Consider the following 15,577-nt stretch of genomic DNA (forward strand, 5'->3'; position numbering starts at 1 on the left):
GCAATTTAATGTGGCCAATCCACCTAACCTGCACATCTTTGGGTTGTGGGGACGAAACCCACACCGACATGGGGAGAATGTGCAAACTCCACACCGACAGTGACCCAGAGCCGGGATTCGAACTCAAGTCCTCAGCGTCGCAGTCCCAGTGCTATCCACTGCGCCACATGCCGCCCTATCTGCCATTGTTTTTGCTGGCACAGAGTGCTGCCATGTTGCCTGACTATATTTTCAATTTGAAAAAATGCTTTTCAACGCAATGTAAAAGCTTGAAGACAGAAATATACCTTTTAAACAGTTTCCTTTAAAATCCGCAATATCATAATTACAGTTCTGTGATGCATCTCCCCCTTACTGGAGGAAGGAGGATTTTTTTTTACAGAATTAGATGTGGAAACAAGAGATAAAAGAAATGCACCGTGATGCAATATGGCTTCCCTCTTACAATTTCCAGTTAGGTTTACCTGGGAATTTGCTTCTCTTTCTCTTGGTTGTTTAAAACAATTTGCGCTGAGTTGAACTTTGGAGCTTCTCTGGACTCGCTCTCTGCAGCCTTTTCGACATTGGTGCCTTCAAAGAATGTGCCTGAAAATTTAAAAATAAATCAATTGCAGCTTCTTCACTTGGAAGCATTTCTTGCTCACTTCCCGGCTTAAACGCTTCAAAAAAATTCTCTTTTGAAGGAAACAAGTTAGCAATAGCCTTTATCTGTGCTCGTAACTTGTCCCTTCTTTGATTAAAGTCTCTTTTTGCTGAAACAAGGATGTCTTTGAGATGCCTTTTATGTTCCAGCAAGAATTACTGATATTCTTGTCTGGTTTGTTCCTTCAGCTTTTCCTCATTCCACACAGATGGGTTCTTATTTAATTCTTCATGAGCTGGGTCGACAGCTGCTATGTTTTGAGTTTTTGTTTGTTTCTCTAGCACTTCAGGTCTGTCTCTCAATTCACAAATAATTTTGTTAAAGTCATGCTTTGAACTGTGTTCAGTAACTTCTATTCCGTGGTTGTGTTCTGTGATTCCACGCTGATGGGTATGGTTAGCTTCTGTGCTGCTTCAGTACAGGCAGGGCTATGTCCATAGTGCTAGCTATATTAACCCTTTAGGATCTCGTTGAGATCTCAATCGTTTTTTTGTGGGCTGTTGGCCTGTTCCCACACACTGGGCTTTGCTTCAGCACTTTTAACTACCAAGCAACTTCCTGCAGTCTCTTCAACTTAGTGGGGCATCTCCCTCATCATGTCTTGACCAGTTTGGGGATGTCCCTGGTTCCTGTTTAATTCTGGCTTAGCCATTTCATCTTCATGGGTTGTATTGCCCCCTCTAAGGCTTCTGAAACTTTATCAGCTGCCTTTAACTTTATGGCCTCACGTGCTGGAATCGTTCAGTTTGCCCAGCCTCCAGACTGTTTTTGCATAGGATGGCATAACACCTTCCAGCCTCCGAGGTCATTTCCTTACAGAAGGGCGACACCTGCATGAGGAACCTTGAGATTACACCCATCATTACCAATCCTTTAAGTTATTTTTCCCTAACTGTACCTTCTCTAGTGAGTCCTTTGACTATCACTTTGGATTTGTTTCTGTGTGGGAATTCTCCTGACCAGCAGCTTCTGCGCATAACCATTCCTGGTTCTTTGGAACCACAGGGGGCCATTTCCCCTTTAAACACAGGATTTTGTGCCTTCTTTTTGCATTTGCACAAAAGGTTACAATTTTAGTGAGTGCAGAAATTGTATGATTGGGAATTGTGCCTGTGGCTTTCTTCCAATGCCAGCAGTATTCCTTTATATGGTCTGGCTTTTCCACAATTAAAACAGACACGGTGCGGCCCTGTGGCTCCACCACCTACAGTTTTGTCTTCTCAAGGTTGGGGAGGGTTTTTTCTAATTTTCCCCATTCTCTTTTTCCTTCGGATCTAGTTCCTTTCCCTCTGTTTCCCTCTTATCACTTCCCTGCAGATATGAACTACTATGACCTCTGCCTGCTGTGGCTCAGAGGTTTGCGTGTCAATTCATAATCCTCACCGCAGTAACCTTTTGTTCCTCAAGGTGCATTTTAACATTGTACGCCAATTGTTCTATTCCATCATAATTCATTCAATCTCGCACACATCCATTGGTCGGAAGCCAACTGTTTGACTCTTTTCAAATTCCGGATATGTTTGTGTGAGCTTCTTATTTGATTTGATTTATTATTGTCACATGTATTAGTATGCAGTGAAAAATATTGCTTCTTGCATGCTGTACAAACAATGCATACCGTACATAGGGAAGGAAGGAGAGACTGCAGAATATAATGTTACAGTTATCGCAAGGTGTAGAGAAAAGATCAACTTAATACAAGGTAGGCCCATACAAAAGTCTGATGGCAGTAGGGAAGAAGCTGTTCTTGAGTCGGTTGGTACGTGACCTCAAACTTTGGTGTCTTTTTCCTGACGGAAGAAAGTGGAAGAGAGTATGTCCGGGGTGCATGGGGTCCTTAATTATGCTGGCTGCCTTTCTGAGGCAGCGGGAATTATAGATAGAGTCAATGGATGGGAGGCTGGTTTGCGTGATGGACTGGGCTACATTCACGACCTTTTGTAATTCCCTGCAGTCTTGGGCAGAGCAGGATCCATACCAAGCTACAACCAGAAATAATGTGTTCAATGGTGCACCTGCAGAAGTTGGTGAGGGTCGTTGCTGACATGCCAAATTTCCTTAGTCTTCTGAGAAAGTAGAGTCATTGGTGGGCTTTCTTAACTATAGTGTCGGCATGGGGGGACCAGGATAGGCTGTTGGTGATCTGTACACCTAAAAACTTGAAGCTTCTTATGGGAATGTTGGAATTGCTGATGCTGGAAATTCCGTTCTTTCCCTCTCTTTCTGTGCTTCCCGTTCTGCCTGTTCCCTTTCTTTCTGGGTTTGGAGTTCTAGCTCTTTATCTTTTTCTCTCAGGTTTTTATACCCTATCTCCTTTTCTTGTGCTAGCCATTATTTCTCAATTTGTTGCTCCTCCTCGCTTTCTTTCTGGGCTTGCAATTTCAGGTTTGATGTTCCCCATGATTTCTGTGGTTTATGATTTCCCAGTTGCGCCACCCCGGAGGCCAAACGTCCCCGTCCGAGGTCAATGGACCTTTAAATGGCGCGTCAAATAGTCCGTCCCACCTGTGATGTTCCCCGCGGTGGGCGGGATCGGAAAGTGTACTCCTCCAGCTCAATTTTCAGCTTCTCCAGCTTCTATTTTGGCTAAAGTAACCCGGTCTGGTCCTGAATCAGCTTCTTCTGCCTGTTCACACTCTGAGTTAAAAATGCCCAGCCAACATTTTAGGAATTCCTGTCTCTTTGTCTTACCAGGTATCATTACAAGTCCTCCATACCGAGCCATAGCTTTTAGTTGTTCCATGTCTGAGGACGTTAACCTTTGTTAGTTCAAGCCCTTTGATCAATAAACTCTTATGCATCCCAAGTTGCCAATTGTTAGCAATTTATGCACGTATTGTTAGTACTTTTTTTAATAAAGCCAAGTTTGCTGCTGTAACTTCTAGTTTGGGTTTCGGTATTTCTCTTCTACTTTCAAGTTCTTGTCGTTTCAAAATGTGATTCTTTTCGCAACAGTATAATCCTGGTTTTGGTACCAACTTGGCTTTGGCTGACTTTGTAATGGGCTGGATTCTCCGATTGTGAGGCTATGACCTCACGCCAGCATGGGAACGGTGGAGTTTTACGCCTGAAAATTCGGAGTAAAATGGCCACTGATCCTTCAAGTAGCTGGGGGCTAGCATGCCGACAACATAGAACACCCAGCTCGAGCTGCCAATACGGCCCGGTGAATTGCCGGGTCCGTGGTCGCGCATGTGTACTGTGGCAGCCTGCAGCGGCTGTGCCGTGCTACATGGCGGAGGCTGCTCGCGGACCTGGCCCGCGAAATAGTGCCCCCCCCTTTGGCCGGCTCATACGCCCTGGACCACCCCCCACAGTGTCCCCAGCCCCTGATAAAGCCCCCCCTTGCCCGCGGATCGGCCCTCCCCTGACTGTGGCGGCGCTGGACTGAGTCCACAGCCGCCACAGCGAGTTCCCGACGGATGAGACCACACGCGACCGATGGCATCAGGAACTCGGCCGGTTGGGCATGGAGCATCGGGGGTAGGCCTCAGGCAATGTACTCAGGCCGTCGATACTTTGAGTGGCGTACTCTGCGAGGGGGCGGAGCACCGTGAAAGCGTCACTGCCCCTGATGTGGTCGGGAACTTTGAATCTCCGGCCGATCACCCAACGCGATTTCTGCGTCAGCGACCGGTGAATCCAGCACATTTGTCACAACAACATGAAAGGTGTTTCCTCAAAGTGGCCTGTGAGCTAATGTGTCTGCATATGTCGCTCCCTTTTAATTTATGAATGCTTCAATTTAAAAATAACCCAGCACACAAGCTTTAGTCTTAAACACGATAATGTTTCGATTATTACAGAACTACTACTGCAACGTTATTTAAGTAAAAGTGATGAAGCTATTAACTAAAATATAGTTACAAAGATTAAAATGCAGATAAAGAAAAAAAGATACGTAAGGATGAGATTTACATCAGTCTCCATGAGATAGTGTTGTGGGCCCCTTGCTTGAATTCCTTCTTTCTTCAGTGAAGGAGCTGAAACGTAAGATTTGGTTTAGCAGCTGTGATGGCTTCTACAGCTCACAAGTTGGTGCTTATCTTTTCACATAGACTCAGCAGGTCAAGCAGCTTTGGGGAGAGAGACGGAGAAGGTTTCTTGTTCCTGTCTTCAATTACGGCACTTGCAGATTGTCTGGACACTTTTGGCAGAAGAGCAGTTGATTTCTTAATGCCTTCCTTTTTGACACCCAAAGCAAAGAGAAAACCCCTCTGTTGTCTCTCACAGTTCTTCCTGGGGGTTCTCCACACGTCACTTTTGCAGCCTGTCTTGATCAAGACCAAGAACAAGATGGCTGCTACATCAATTTTGATGAATCATTGTTCCACCAGGCAAAGACGTTAATTACACTGAGGCCCTTGGAAGTCCCGTCCTGTCTCCTGTTCTCTCAGAAGCCAAGGGGTTATCACACATTTTACAGGATACAATGGGCATCCTTGGTGTTTTAGTATGATGAGGCCTGATACCATGTTATATTATATTACTACTCCTGGTAGCATGTTACATTACATTGTGTAATATCTTGTTACTCATTTGCTTTCTACCAGAATGGTCATATGAGTGATGTTCAGTAACACTCAAAGTCTTCAAATGAAGCAAATACTGTTTATTGAGTAACGATAATAAATTAACTATGAGTTTGTTCACTCTTCAATGACTATAACTGCCGATTAGATTAATAAGGTTAAATATATATTGATGATTAACTGCACCTGCACACTAAGCTATCTCTCTATAACTCTGTTCACTCCTAATACAAAGAGGTGGGAACTCCCTCTGAGTTTACCTTTTATACGTATATCTGGTGCTGCCATCTAGTGTTTATCTAGCACTTGCTTATGCGTGATTTTTAAAATAAATTTAGTGTACCCAATTATTATTTTCCAATTAAGGGGCAATTTAGCGTGGCCAATCCACCTACACTGCACATTTTTGGGTTGTGGAGGCGAAACCCATGCAAACACGGGGAGAATGTGCAAACTCCACATGGGCAGTGACCCAGAGCTGGGTTCGAACCTGGGACCTTGGCGCCGTGAGGCAGCAATGCTAACCACTGCACCACTGTGCTGAACCTTGCTTATGTATGTTAACCCTTTACATACACGCAGATATACAGATACCTACATCCCCTTTTGTTTACACAATTTCTATACCATGAAAAAAATTGTATCACAAATTATGCATAAAGAATAATATGTATATCTGTACAAATATAATGGTAATGATGACTATACACACTGAAGTAATATTTATAAGTCCATTCTTTTTTTCTCATAAATTGAGAGTACCCAATTCATTTTTTCCAATTAAGGGGCAATTTAGCGTGGCCAGTCCACCTAGCATGCACATCTTTGGGTTGTGGGGGCGAAACCCACGCAAACACGGGGAGAATGTGCAAACTCCACATGGACAGTGACCAGAGCCGCGATCGAACCTGGGACTTCGGCGCCGAGAGGCAGCAGTGCTAACCACTGTGCCACCGTGCTGCCATTGTAAGTCCATTCTTTGTTGTGTCTGTTCGGTTTTTGTTTCCTTCTTGTTGATCTTCTCAACTGCTGAAGTGGTGAGTCTGAAATTTTGATATTTCTGTGCATGTCATCTGTTTTCTTGTTATGAAGTACCATCAAGTCATCATGAGGTGTTCTAATGGTTGAATCGCTTTTGTTGTCTGACTTGGTCATTTTTTTTTCTGTGCTTGTGGTATCGGTTCTGTGTCTCATCTGCCTTAAAAACTGTTTTGCTTCTTTGTCTTGGAGCAAAGGAATGCGTGAAATGTGTTGGCATGACATTTGTTTTGTGTGAACAAAGTCCATATGATGTTTGTACTATTGGCATTGTTTTCTACTGTTCCGTTGAGTTGTCCTGAAGTTGCAGAGTTGTACCATTGTGTACAGTTTGTTGTTTCGTTGTTTCTATCATTGTTGTGCTCAATAAGTGTTCCTGGTGGATAATTTGAGTCATTCTCAAAGTTATTAGTATCACTGCCCTTTGTGGTATCTGATGTTTCATTGAACTTTATGATTTGAGGTTTGTGTGAATGATCTAGGCCGGGATTCTCCGCTATCCGGCGGGGCAGGCCGTACCGGCGCCGAGGAGTGGCGTGAACCACTCTGGCGTTGGGCCGCCCAGAAGGTGTGGAATCCTCCGCCGGCCGGCGCAAGTTGACGCATGCACAGCAGCGCCAGCGTGTTCTGGCGTGATCCCAGAGCATGCGCAGGCGGGGTCTTCTCAGCGCCGGTCATGGCGGACCGTTACAGCGGCTGGCGTGGAGGGAAAGAGTGCCCCCATGGCACAGGCCCGCCCGCAGGTCGATGGGCCCCAATCACGGGCCAGATCCCCCCCGCGCCCCCCCGAGGACTCCGCAGGCCGCCCGCAGAGCCAGGTCCCGCCGGTAAGGACCTTGTTTGATTTACGCCGGCAGGACTAGCCGAAAACGGGTGGCCACTCGGCCCATCGCGGAGCGTAGAATCGCCAGGGCCTGCCAACGGCCCCCGCCTGGCACAATGCGATTCCTGCCCCCGCCGAAAAACCGGCGCCAGAGAATCGGGGCGTCGGGGTGGGATTCACGCCGTCCCCTGCTGAATCTCCGGCCCGGCGTGGGGTCGGAGAATCCCGCCCCTGATGTTTCATTGATCTCGATGACATCAGTAATTTCTGGTTGATTTGATTCATCTTTAATCTCTTGGTGCTCCTCTTCTGGAGTCAACTCGGGGCTGATTTAGCACAGGGCTAAATAGCTGGCTTTTAAAGCAGACCAAGGCAGGCCAGTAGCACGGTTCAATTCCACTACCAGCCTCCCCGAACAGGCGCAATAAGCAATTTTCATTTCATTTTTCATTTTTTTCATTTCACTGCTTTAAGATTTCATTTTCTTGCAGGTTGTTTAGAATAGATGTGGTTTCAATTGATGTGATCTCAATGGACTCATTTATTGTTTCACATTGATTGTTATGTTCTTTTGTACAGTCAAGCTTAGATCTGTCAGTCTCGCTGTGGTGTTGCATATCTTGTATGCTAATTGTGATCACTTTGTCACTATTCTCACATACAGTGGGTAGTCATTCATAGTCTTCTTGTTGTTGTTCAAATAAGGAGGATAGACCTTCATAGTCTTATTTTTGTTGGTTAAATGAGCTGGGTAGACTTTCATAGTCATCTTCTCGTTGATCAAATAAGGTGGATAGGCCTTCATAGTCTTCTTCTTGCATGGTTGTCCAGAAGACCATAAGACACAGGAGTGGAAGTAAGGCCATTCGGCCCATCGAGTCCACTCCACCATTCAATCATGGCTGATTTCAACTCCATTTACCCGCTCTCTCTTCATAGCCCTTAATTCCTCAAGAAATCAAGAATTTATCAACTTCTGTCTTAAAGACATTCAACGTCTCGGCCTCCACTGCCCTCTGTGGCAATGAATTTCACAGACCCACCACTCTCTGTCTGAAGAAATTTCTCCTCATCTCTGTTCTAAAGTGACTCCCTTTTATTCTAAGGCTGTGCCCCCGGGTCCTAGTCTCCCCTGCTAATGGAAACAACTTCCCTACGTCCACCCTATCTAAGCCATTCATTATCTTGTAGGTTTCTATTCGATCTCCCCTCAACCTCCTAAACTCCAATGAATATAATCCCAGGATCCTCAGACGTTCATCGTATGTTAGGCCTACCATTCCTGGGATCATCCGTGTGAATCTCCGCTGGACCCACTCCAGTGCCAGTGCCAGTCGCTCTGGAGTCTGTAATTGCTTCCATTCTGGAGTCTGTCAACAATCTCCCTGTAAAGCTTCCATTGCTCTCTCTGTGGAGTCTTTCATTGCCCTCTTTGTGGAGTTGTGCAGTGTTCTCTCTGTGGAATCGATCAGTGCTCTCTCTAAGGAGTCATTCAGTACTCTCTTTATCTTCTTGTTCAACTGGCAGGTTTCTGTCATCTGTTGTATTAATGATCTGCCATTCCATCACGGTGTTGGATTCATCTACCATGAGTAAGAGTGGTATTGAGCTTTTCAACTATGTCGCTGATGCTATGATTATCATATCCAAATATCTCAGCCATGTCTGAGTAGTATTCTTCAATAAACAAATCATCTTCTTTAGTTTTGGATTTGTTATCATGCTCTTCATTTTTAATGCTGCAAACTTCTTGTTCCATGGTGTTGCGAAAGTTATCTTCAACTGTTTGTTGAAATTCAGGCATTGTTCTGTCTGGCGAGGTAATAGATTTGGGTTTTGTGCCTTTAAATCTGTTAGTTTGAATTTTCGGGCAGTTTTTAAGTGGGCATGTTCTGAATGTTCTGACGTCATGATGTTCGTGACGTCATGCGTAATCGTCGATTGTGCATGCGCAAATCAATCCTCTTCCAGAGTGCGCTCTTTTCCAACTGCACGTGCGCAGCTTCTCGCGAATGCGCAGAACGGTATTTTGCCGGTTTGCATCTTTTCTGGATGCGCATTTGCGTACTGGTATACATGCGTTCGCGCAAGATGGCTGCCGTCCAAAACGTACTTCTTCATCGAGTGCGATACTGCCTCTACCTCTTGATACGTTTTTGTGCCATTTTCACGGACTTTATATTCTAGGTACTCATTATATTGATTCTTTGATTGTTCATGTGCTAAGCATTTTTTAATAGTGATTTTTAACATAAGATCTTGCTGTCTTAATAACTTCTCTCTTAAACTTTCATCACTTATGCCACACACAATTTGATCACAAATCTTAAAATCTTGCAGCGTTAAAAAATTGCAGGATAGTGCTAGGATTTAAAATCTGTGACAAAGCTTGTAAATGATTCCCCATTTTTCTGCATTCTTTAGTTGAATCTGAATCTCTCAAAGATTTCATATGTCTGAATTTTGCAGTGGTCAACAAATCTCTTAACTATAACATCAAATTTGCTTTTATCCTCTCTTTCAGAGTAGATAAAGGAATTATAAATTTCTATTGCTTGCTGTCCTGCCATTAATAAAAGCAATGGGATCTTCGAAGCAGTAGTAGCGGTGATTAAATCATGAGTCTCTAAATAAATCTGAAACTGTTGCTTGAACAATTTCCAATTGGAATTAAGATTACCGGTTGTCTTGAGTTGACGTGGAGCTTGTACGTGCTCCATCGAGGTGTTTTTTCTGCAAAGGATCCGATTGCTGCGAAGCTTCCCCAGATGAATAGTCGGTATGAATTTGTTCTTTTTCTTTAATTTTCTAATACAACTAGCCAAGACCTGGTACCATGTTATATTATATTACTACTCCTGGGAGCATGTTATATTACGTTGTGTAATATCTTGTTACTCATTTGCTTTCTACCAGAATGGTCACATGCGTAATATTCAGTAAGGCTCAAAGTCTTCAAATAAAGCAAATACTGTTTATTGAGTAACGATAATAAATGTACTATGAGTTTGTTCACACTTCTATGACTAGAACTGTAGATTAGATTAATAAGATTAAATATATGTATTGATGATTAACTGCATCATCAATTAATGCTACCTCTCTCTAACTCTGTTCACAGGTCACTCCTAACACACTCCTAACACACTCTCTTTGAGTTTACCTTTTATACATATATCCGGTGCTGCCATCTAGTAGTTATCTAGCACTTGCTTATGCATGTTAACCCTTTACATACAGTCAGATATACAGGTCACTACACTTGGAGCAGCCCTTTGCATTTCAATGATTCTTCATAGCCAGCTCTAAAGATATAAGTCTGACAAGATTTGAACAAACACAGAAAGGTGCCATGTCACCTGCCTATACTTTCATTTTGAAAAAAAAGTATTTTAAAATCAATGTAAAAGTCTGCGGACAGAAATGTACCTATAAAACAGTTGTCCCTAAAATCTGTAATATCATAATTACACGTTCATGACACAAAAAGTTTGAGAGTGGGATTGTTGTTCTCTCAGATGACAGTGAGGACATGGTGATATTATAGGAAGACTTGGTGCAGCATAGGGTACAGGCAGTAGAGTTTTCAATGCACTAAAGCTTCTGGAAGACTGGGCAGGCAAATGCTCAGTTGATCAGGTGGTGACAGAGGCACAAGTGAGTTGCAGATGGTTTGAGATTGGGGTGGATGTGGATGGTATTCCAGAAATGGAAGTAGGCATGGAGAGGATTATGAGGTCAGAAATGTGGTTTAGAATCATAGAATTTACAATGCAGAAGGATTTAGGGTTTAGGTTCAGGGTTGCACAAGACATTGAAGTTGTGAACAGTCTGATTCAACTTGAGGACACATGAGGATTGAGTCAGTTATGGGCCTGAGGAGTTTGTTGTGACCTTTCCAATTTCTTTGCTGGAGCAAATTGTGATGCATCCAGGGTTGGATGATGGATCATTGGGGAAACTTTGAGGTGACAGTATGAAGTGTGAAGATAAGACATTGGTAGAGGTGCTTTGGCTATGATTATGTTAAATTAAGAGGTAACCATGATGAGCAACCTCTATGACGGAGGACCTCTAATTTCATAGAATTTACAGTACAGAAGAAGGTCATTCGGCCCATCGAGTCTGCACCGGCTCTTGGAAAGAGCATTCTACTTAAGCCCACACCTCCACCCTATCCCCGTAACCCAGTAACCCCAGCTAACCTTTTTTGGATACTAAGGGCAATTTATCATGGCCAATCCACCTAACCTGCACATCTTTGGACTGTGGGGGGAAACCGGAGCAATCGGAGGAAACCCACGCAGACACGGGGAGAACGTGCAGACTCCGCACAGACAGTAACCCAAGCCGGGAATCGAACCTGGGACCCTGGCTGTGAAGCAACTGTGCTACCCACTGTGCATCCATGCTGCCCTCCTGATGGAGGACGGTGATGTGGCCTACTTCATCAAAGGCTGTAATGAGTATAAGGAGGGCAAGAAAATATAATGCACCACAGTCACGGTCACAGAGAAGGCTTTTCTAATAACTGACTTCATTTATTCTGCTGGCCAGCAGTGTGGCATTAACAGAAATTCCAGAGACGGAATATGGCCTAGAGAGGATCTCACCCTCTCAACTCGACAAGGAAGAAAGAGGAGGAAGGTGAGAAAGGTTGGCAGAGGGAATAAATACACTGCATTCAATAGTCAATATTGAAAGATGGGAATGAGAAGACAAATCCTTTTCTCAGGGGAGCTGTATGTTCTTCAATACATCTGTTGTATATGATTTCTGAACACATAGAAGTGAGCAGAAAAGGCTTTTCTTCGTGGGGGTTAATCTTACCTTTACTGATTATAATGAAGATTTATATTGCAAAAATTATTTTACTGGTTTTGCCAATCAGTGTTTCTTATTTATAAAATCCAGCTGTTGTTTCTCACAACAGTAGTATGCAAATTGCACTTCCAAATTAATATAAAATATTAGTTGATCCAAGAGGAAGATACCTTGTATATTAAACCAATTCTACTTGACAACATTCAGCATAAGAAATGTAAGGAATATTAAAGCTTACAAATGTTTTGTGATAAATATTTGATTACGAAATATGAAAAGGAAATTTAGTAATTGAATAAATTGCGAAAGTCTCCATGCTCTAATACTCGTTATTGCACCTCATTTCAATTCAGAAATTGAGAGTTTTCCTTAAAACAAGGTAGTTCACTGAGTGAAATCATGCTGTTCTGTTTGAGGCTGAAACAGAACTTGCTGCCCACGGGATTAATTTCACATTCGCTTTGTGTGTCAGCAAGTTCAAACACTACCAGCCCAGAGAGAAGAAAATGTGTTTCACAGTTGGTAATTAGAGAGACATAATGAGAGCTGAATCCCTCAGATAACAGCATTGATACTGTTCAAATTCATCAAACACTGCAGCAATTCCCATCAGGGACTCCCTAGTAGGTTAGAAATAAACTGGGGGAAAAAAACTATTTCCTTGAATGCTCAGCTCGACGACGTTACCAACTCTGGTTCAACGCGTGGCCACATAGTAAATCGGAGGTAATCTGATGGTTTATTTCATTTTGCTCAGGTGAACTAACAAACACAGCCTTCCAGTGTGACAGCTAGCTTAGTTAAGATTTATGTTAGTGAGTGCAAAAAGAGAGGAAAATTAAGCATGGCCATATTCGGATCTAACAGCAGTCCATATTATCTCTGTTGATTCTATCATTTCACTGCACCAACTATGTCACTTGCATGATGATGGGGTGTAATATTTACCTTTGCAGGCTGACTAAACTGTGATCAAAAGTGGAAAGGGTAGGCAGAGACCACAAAGAGTCCATCACCTTGATTTAAGTGGAGCCCATTCACTCTATTAAAATTTTATATCTGGTTGAGTGCTTAATTTTCTTTATGATTATTAAGACTTCATGCTCGCAATTAAATATTTATCAAGTAACAATTTACTTGTTCTTAATTGTAGTATCACTGATCCTGGAAACATGTTCACCTAACAGATAGAATCTACTTTCAAAGGGTCAAATAAGGCTTGATTTTAACCCTACCCCTACCCCCACCTCCCCACCACCCACCAGCAATTAAAATTAACTGGGTGACCTGGCGACTAATATCAAGCTGCCTTTAATGTTAACCTGTCCAGGTCATTTTCCACCAGGCAAAGTCAAGTGGGAAGGGAACAGAAGCAGAAGGGGCCATTCAAGGTAAGAAGCTGCCCTGAAATGTTTAAGCCTCCTTCCCTGAAGCGTTTCCAAAGAAGAGTCACATTGGACTCAAAACGTAGGGCGGGAATCTCCGGCCGCGTTTGCCTGGCGACCGGAGAATCCCGGCCGAGATCAATGGAGTTCTCCATTGTACGCGGCTCGCCTGTGACATTCTTGCGGTGGGCGGGGTGGGAGAATCCAACTCGTTAAACTCTGTGTCTCTCTCCACAGATGCTGCCAGGCCTTCAGCGCTTTCTGTTTTTCACGTGAGCCTCCTCGACCCCTGACTTCCTGCCCATTGCCCTTCTGTACCCCAAAGCCTCGTGGAACTGCAGTCCTCACAACTACCTGATTAATCGGGACTGGGCCAAGATGGGCTCAGATTTCCAAAGGCTGGTAGCATGTGAATGAGGCACAGCGGTCAGATTTGCAGTGGCCTCATTCTGCCACAAGCAATCTGAAAGGCACGGCAGTGAAAATCCACCTGCATATCTCTGCCTGTCTTCCGTTTCAATAATCTGTCTGAAGCCAACAGAGACAAAGCACAGAGAGAATCTGTGCATGGTCAGCAAATAAACACCACATCAAAAATAAGATTAAGAAACCTTTGTTTTATACTGCAGTTTAAACCTGACCATTACGTTCTATCATTTGAAGTGGGTAATTAAGTCTGTAACTACTGTAAATCTACAGTCTGTCATTGATACCGTTCATTTATGAATTCACTGTTTAATAAATCTTCTTTGGTGTCTTCTAGCCTACGCATCACATTGTCTTCCAAAGTCAAGAAAGGTCATGTTAGCGCACATGATGTAGCCAATAATTGAGGAACAGTGACAATGGTTTCCTTTCAGCTCCTGGGCTTGCTTCAAATTACTTCGCTATTGGGCAGGCAAATGCACACCATGATTTTGAGCGAGTGAGAAAGATGCTTGATAAAAATATGGAGAGAAAAAAATGCAACCCTCTTATCTGGAGACGGGACCCAGTGCAGCTTGAGGCCTGTAAGAGAATGTAATAAAAGAAAAATTATCCATCCTCTCAGAAGCTCAAATTTTGCAGATTGCATAAAAGTTGTGTTCCTCGTGGAGAAAAATATGTATTACCAAAATATCCAGTTCTTTGGTAGAAAAAATATCCCTTTATTCAGGGAACATAAAAATGCGAATGGAGACAGGACCAAATGCAACATTGTATGACACAGACACTAATCGAGGATTACTCCAAGGGTGCTAGAATCTGAATGGCACAAAAAGGGGCCTCTCCAGGTGTCGGCTCTTTGAATAAGCGTTCATTCCTATACCCAGTGAGCTTCTCTTTCAGACGGTTAACCACTTCCCTTTAAGAGGCAATTATGGATTATGCTTCCATCAGCATTTCTATTGAGCTTTTCATGTTGTAACAATCTGATCAGTCTCCCTTTGTTCTTTTATGCCCTCAGTCACTGCATACAGTCCAGCTATAGATTATTTTGTACTTATCTTATCAAAACCCATCTTGTACCTCAACATGCCTCAGCTACTGAAAGCTAACTGTAGAGTGGCAAAGTTAAATAACAGTAAATCCAGTTATCCATGCCCCCTTGGTATAATAATTGTTTCTTTTGTTATGGACAGCCCTGAATTTCCCCCTTCCCTAACCCATCCATAATCAGAAAGGTATTTTTGATTTTCCCCCTTCATACGTGGTGGTGTTTTCCCCCAACCCTTCAGTGACCCAATCCTTTGTTAATAAGCCCACAGCAAACTTGAGATAGGTTTGTTTATTGTACACATACTCAAAACACAGGAAGAGGTTTCACAACCTCCACCCCTATCCTGCCCCACCGCCCTTGCATTGATACAATAAAAAAGGGATAAAGGAAAGAAAGAGGCACAGGGCAAAGACCACAGACAAAATCTGAATAATCTTTTGACGTAAATCCGGAGTCTGGGGCGAAATTCTCCTGAAACGGCGCGATGTCCGCCGACTGGCGCCCAAAACGGCGCAAATCAGACGGGCATCGCGCCGCCCCAAAGGTGCGGAATGCTCCGCATCTTTGGGGGCCGAGCACAAACATTGAGGGGCTAGGCCGGCGCAGGACAAATTTTCGCCCCACCAGCTGGCGGTAAAGGCCTTTGGTGCCCCGCCAGCTGGCGCGGAAATGACATCTCCGGGCGGCGCATGCGCGGGAGCGTCAGCGGCCGCTGACAGCATTCCCGCGCATGCGCAGTGGAGGGAGTCTCTTCCACCTCCGCCATGGTGGAGACCGTGGCGGAGGCGGAAGGGAAAGAGCGCCCCCACGGCACAGGCCCGCCCACGGATCGGTGGGCCCCGATCGCGGGCC

This window comes from Scyliorhinus torazame, chromosome 18 (assembly GCF_047496885.1).
Source record: "Scyliorhinus torazame isolate Kashiwa2021f chromosome 18, sScyTor2.1, whole genome shotgun sequence".
Taxonomy (NCBI): domain Eukaryota; kingdom Metazoa; phylum Chordata; class Chondrichthyes; order Carcharhiniformes; family Scyliorhinidae; genus Scyliorhinus; species Scyliorhinus torazame.